Raw genomic sequence first — 6,816 nt, forward strand, 5'->3', positions numbered from 1 at the left:
AGCGACAGGCAGCGGGTGAAGAAGACCTTCGCCAAGTGCGCGTGGCGTGGCATCCTCCCGGAGTCGGGATGATGCGACGCTACACCCTGGGTCCAGTGCGCTTGGCCGAGGTCTTCGGGGGTCATCCGGCCACAGACCTTGCTGTGGAGGATGTTGAAAGTGACAGCTCGTCCGAGCTGACACTTTCTGTTTGGTCGCGTTCTGCCCGTTCGTCCGCGACGGCGACGCCACCGCTTTCCCGAAGTCGGAACGGGGAGGAGTCGGAGGAGAGAGCCCCCCAAGTCGAGGGACCGTGCTGTCCGTGGTTTTGTTGCTGCGGACGGCTGCGGTTGCCTTGGCCCAGGCGGTGACCCTCTTCGATTTCGTCTTTTTCACCAGGATGCGAATTTCTTACCGGATTCGACACTTTTCACCTGGACTCGACACCTTTTCCCGGTCGTGACCTCTCTTACCCGGTCGTGACCCACGGACTTGTCTCCCGAACGTGACACTCGGTCGACGACAACGGATTTGACTCCCGATTGTGACCATCCGGACGTGACACGTTTACTGACCGGACGCGACATTCGGCCGACCTTTCTTCCCAAACAGCTGTTATGAGGATTGAGCTTCCTGTTAGGTTAGGTTAGGCCAGGTCAGGTCCTTCGCTCTTCTCGTAACACTGTTCGGGAAGAAAGACTGTCTGATAAAGGTAATAATCTTGTCCTTATAAATGAATGAACTTCTCGCTTTCTCACTGCCTTTCTGTTTTGTAGGAACATTTGGGAGGGAGATTCTTCTCCCTCCCAAATGTTCCTACAAAACAGGGAGAAGGGAGAAGGAGGGAGAAGAATCTCCCTCCTTCTCCCTTCTCGGGAGAAGAATCTCCCTCCCCGACTTTACCACGAAGAGGACCAAGTGGCCATTTATCGTACAAGTGAATATTTTCCGATGGTAAGAACTCTTTCGTTTCATTTTTTAACACACCGTATTCTCGTATGGTAATTGACTGTTTTTCTGTTTTTAGACATGCCGAAGATGCACAAACACACGGACACAACATCACTGTACACGAAGATATCCACCGTTTAACCTTTACTCGAATTCTCGCACTCACACGTCAAGCGCTTAGTTCTGTGCAATTCGACACAATGAAACAACCCGAACACTCGCTTCCCACAAATCCAACCCCTGGGTCCTCGTCCCGGGAAGTGGAAACGCCAATTTTAAAGATTGAAAGACTTTAAATTGGCGGCCGAAGGGGCTCTGGTAATTACAATTTGCACTCATTAGACAGAATTTCAGGTATTCGATTTGTGATGACAGCCGAATCCGGATTTTCGACACTTTACTGTAATTAAAACAAATATGAAAACTNGTTTCTGTAAATCAATTGATTTATATCCTCATCCGCAGTGCCATCTATTGGCAGAAAATTTAACGAACCGATAAAAATAAATATAATTTTTATAAAAAGAATATAACTTTAAAATACTGTATATATATTATATTCACTTAATAACGTTTTGTTAAATCATTTTATTAAATTAAAAACATAAATCCGATATTTGAACAAAATATAAATTTTTATTATGATTTTAAATTGAATGCAGGTGGCGCATGGTGACTTTACTTCATAATTAAAGATGCGGGACAGAAAGAGACCTTTGTCGTCTTTCGTCGGCATCTTCTGTCTTTATTCAAGTGGGCCTTAAAGCTTAACCGCCGTCTACCAATGATGGGCTTTAAAAAGGCCATCTTCGTCACTACAGGATGGAGAGAGTAAAATAAAGAAGAAAGCTTTCTTTGACGTAATTGTATTCGATTTTTATTAATGATTATACTCGAGTCGTGTATTCCAAGAAAGATCCAACTCCACAAGTTTCTTTTTGGAAAATAAAACTTTTTACATTCTAAGAATTAGACTAATTACTTAAACATTTAAAAAAATATACATTTTCATATTTATGATCGACGTATACATGTATAATACACTCATTTTTAAAAGCAAGTAAATAATAATTGATAAAATTGTTTTAAAATTTGACACTAACAAATAAGTTCAAATAGATACATATAATGCTCTGATCAAAACAATTAGCGGAGCACGTGACTGCTCTAATCGAGGAGCGACAAACAACGTCATCGATTCGATCCCATGTTATACACAGACGTGCAGCAGTTTTGGATCATACAACCGGCTAAAGTCAGCACAATACCCTGTATTTACTGGCAATTTAACTTAGCTGCAAAGTATGTCTTAAGATAAGATTAGGAGAAATTATTTTAACTACACTAAAAATCTTCTATGATGTACGAATGTTTTTAGCTGAAATCAGTACTTTACCTTAAAAGTTGGTTATTGATAAGTCATGTGATTTTCATAGACGGTTCTTCTGTATTTTATTTATTTAAAGTAAACGGCACTATGGCCACTGGCCTNTCGTCCCGGGAAGTGGAAACGCCAATTTTAAAGATTGAAAGACTTTAAATTGGCGGCCGAAGGGGCTCTGGTAATTACAATTTGCACTCATTAGACAGAATTTCAGGTATTCGATTTGTGATGACAGCCGAATCCGGATTTTCGACACTTCACTGTAATTAAAACAAATATGAAAACTATTAAGAAATTACGTGTGTATGTAACAAAAATAAGAAATGGTTTGATAAATTATTGTAAGTGTCAATCTGCTTTTTATCAATATTTTATACAAAATATAAAATTAAGAGAAATTCAGTTTATTTGCATATACATAGTGGCATCGATTATCCGACTCAATTGAGGACTCAGGTTGGTCGGATAACTGAAAAAAAAAATACATTATTAGTATAGTACCGTGTTTCCCCGAAAATAAAACAGTGCCTTATATTAATTTTTGCTCTGAAAAATGCGCTGGGTCTTATTTTTTCCAGGAAGAAGAATTTACATTTATCATTGAACAAAAAAATTCCCTAGTTCAACTTACACGAGAGTGACGTATATCCGGTGTGTCAAACTGTCGCCTTTTTATAGCGTCAACATCGGACTCGCTGACCAATTAGTGCTTACTGAACCGTAGCACTATTCAAATGTCATGTGGCGTGATTCCCTGCCGACCAATTAGCCATCACCAGCCGTAACGTTATGCAAATCTGTGATTCCCAAGCCATAGTCTTATGCAAATCATGCCGTGTGGCGTAATTGTCTGCTGACCAATCAGTGGCTGTACTTTCAAAAAGCCAACGGCCACTTTCAACCATCTGTCAATGACCGTTACAATTAAAAAAAAAAAAAAAAACTTTGCTAGGTCTTACTTTCAGGGGGAGGTCTTATATTTCGCAATTCAGCAAAACCTGTGCTAGGTCTTATTTTCGGGGAAACACGGTAATAAAATTCAAACAGATTAAACTCCTTTCTGCATTATAAAACACTCCTTTAATCTTAGGTAAAACGTTCAAAAGATAAAATTCTTCCTTTGTCTGAAATGAAATTTCTTGGACGCCTTAAATCGAATTAATTAAAAAAAAAAAAGAGAGAGAACCTAACATTCAATTTGAAATTACCGAACTATAATTAATTTTGTATTATTAATGAGCCAGACAATCGCCGTTAAAAATCAGGCTATTATTATGCTATATTAATAATTAGAAACTAGGTAATTTGGTATTGTAGTTAGACGTTACGCGTTATCTCTTATCTAAATTAATAATTATAATAATTTAATAATTTTATTAAATAACTTAGAACAATCTGGAAGTAAAAAAAAAAACCAGCACAGAGCGGCAATTGAGAATTCGCAGCCTGCCAGTTACGCTATCCGGACCCCGAGTATACTGTATCTAAATTTAAACGCAATTGTAAGCGAAAGCTTGTTCGGGGTCCAGATGGTCTCGGGGTCATGGTCCGGATAGAAAAACAAATTAGCGTTTGAACATTAAAAAGAAACATGCTGTACAGCAAAGATTAATCAATATGAACGTTTAAAGAATATAACAAGTCTTGGAAAAAAAAACAAAAATTTGAATATGTATTGTAAATAATACTTAATCGATAAACCAATCGGCACAGTATGAAATTAATATTATAAATTCATAGTAGAGGAGAAGGTGGTATTATGGAACACTGCGGGTATTATGGAACCACCGCATTTCGAACTGATAATAAAGGCGAACTGTAGCGGAATGTGACTGAACTGAACTAGGCAGCCATCCATAGCAAGGCGAAAACCCGTTTTACTTCAGTTAAACGGTTGTCCGTATTTAATCAGCAAATTTGTTTTTTTCAAAATTCNAGATGTGCAGCAGTTTTGGATCATACAACCGGCTAAAGTCAGCACAATACCCTGTATTTACTGGCAATTTAACTTAGCTGCAAAGTATGTCTTAAGATAAGATTAGGAGAAATTATTTTAACTACACTAAAAATCTTCTATGATGTACGAATGTTTTTAGCTGAAATCAGTACTTTACCTTAAAAGTTGGTTATTGATAAGTCATGTGATTTTCATAGACGGTTCTTCTGTATTTTATTTATTTAAAGTAAACGGCACTATGGTCACTGGCCTTTTCCAACTGTAAAAACTATATATATAAAACACAAACAATCAACAAAGAAAGAAAGAATAGAAAAAAAACACAATTCAGTTTTTTAACAACTTTTTAAAATTGTTCTAAGTTCTCAAATATTTATAATATTTAACAACTGAAAATAAAGATGTAAATTTACACATACACCGAGCAATTTTTCTCCATATTATCTTAAATTTATTTAATTTAAAATATATGCTCTCAATCTCAAATTAGTAATGTACTGCCTCGCCCCCGTACATCATACTTTTCCTGTTAGCAATAGATTGGGGCCTGTCCTCTATTTAACTCCTTTCAAGAAGAGAGTTTTGAATTGAAATAAAGCCACTTCTATCTTGCATTAGAAGTTGACGTATAGTTAATGGAGACCTCCCGCCCCTAATTCCAATAGTCTGGTGTCAAAATGGGAAAACGACTCGTAATTTAACGTCGACGTCATCACTCAGTCGGGGAAAATTTCATTTCTTGTAAGAGACAAAACATGTCATAACTTCGTTCGAAATTCCGTAAACTAAACAATTGCAATTGAATCATCGTTTAGTTAGTAAAACGTCGGCCTGTCATAAAACTGCTTGAACATAACAAGAAATGAATATTCATCATTGATTAGGCATCAATCGTAATCGTGAAATAACGTCAGGGNTACAGTAAGGTTCCATATTACCACCCGATTTTCTCTAAGCCTACTTTCGGACTTTTTGTACAAAGCCTTCAAAAACCATACTTATAGTTACACTAGCGAAAAATCCAATTAGGAACATTTAGTTTACTAGTTACCAGTACTTTTCGCTCAAAAAATGTGGGTGTAGTTATGATACCTTGTTTACAATTCACTAAAATGTAATTGGGGTTCCATAATACCATAAATACCATAATTCCATAAATGTGGGTGTAGTTATGATACCTTGTTTACAATTCACTAAAATGTAATTGGGGTTCCATAATACCACCTTCTTCTCTATTAATTTCATATTCATATTCAATTATATTCATAGTATGAAATGCATTGAGTTATTTATTACTAACACAGTATTGAACACAAACATTTGCAAAATTTCTTTGCATAAAATTATAATTGAATGTAAGTCAATGGTCTTCAGGATGTTATTTTTTACACACGACTGAAACCAGTTCAAACGCTGTTGCCCTATTTTTCTGAGAAGATGATCTTCATATGTTTCAGTCTTGAAAGTCAGCGGCGCGTTACAGCTTTATGGGGCCCAGACAAATTTTAATTAGGGGGTTCCATGTATAGTGTTGACTTCAGACATTTTTCTTTTTCGAGGAATCACCGGTTTTCTCTTTGATTCAAGACTACCCATGAAAAAATAAATAAATAAACTAAAGAACAATTTTAGACAAAATTTCATTAAAAACAAAACAAAATTAAATATACGGTATTTATGAACAGTTATATACTGTACAGTCCCTAGCCAAATTATTAGACGTACTACAGATTTTTCATAATTACATGTTTTATACCCGATCTGGTGTAGACCTATCTTATAAATCATAATTATGATAAACGAAACTTATTTTTAATGTCATTGTATATCTATTTTTGTTATATTTCATTACAATATTAATTTATTGGAAGGTATCAGAGCTTAGACACTAAAGTGTAGTGTACAACTACGAATGTGTTTCAGTCGCGTTCTCAATTGCTACTGGTGTCGACGTGTTTCTGTACACCTCTTGTATTTATTTCGTGGTATACAATTATGCAAGTGTTTGTTTTCTTCGATAGTAGTATTTTTACCAACCAGATATGATCAATTGTTATCTTCAAACATGAGCAAAAAGGGGGACCTTTCATCACGTAAAAAAGCCCTCATTAATACAAAAATGTATTCCAACCGTGAAATTTCACGAAGGTTGAAGGTGTCTGAAGCTAACATACTACTTATAAAAAAAAACAAGTTGAATCAGATCAAAATCTGAATCCAAAAAGAAAAAATAAATGCGGCAGAAAGCCAATTTTCACCTCAAGGTCAAATTTTCTTAAGATGTCTATCTTAATTAAGAAAATTTGCTTAGAAAACAGATTTGTTCCCACTAAATCAATAAAATCTCAATTGGAAGATGCAAACGTGAATGCTTCTGAGCGCATGTTCGCAGAAAATTGAAAGATCTGGATTTTATGGCTTACCGACTAGCAAGAAAACCCAAGTTAACAGTTGCAATGAAAGCAAAACATTTGGAGTGGACCAAACAGTGGCGTGATAAGAACGTAGACTTCTGAAGATCCGTAATTTAACATTATACATATTA

The sequence above is a fragment of the Centruroides sculpturatus genome, unplaced genomic scaffold (genome assembly GCF_000671375.1).
Source record: "Centruroides sculpturatus isolate CEXI.00-Female unplaced genomic scaffold, Cexi_2.0 scaffold79, whole genome shotgun sequence".
Lineage (NCBI taxonomy): Eukaryota > Metazoa > Arthropoda > Arachnida > Scorpiones > Buthidae > Centruroides > Centruroides sculpturatus.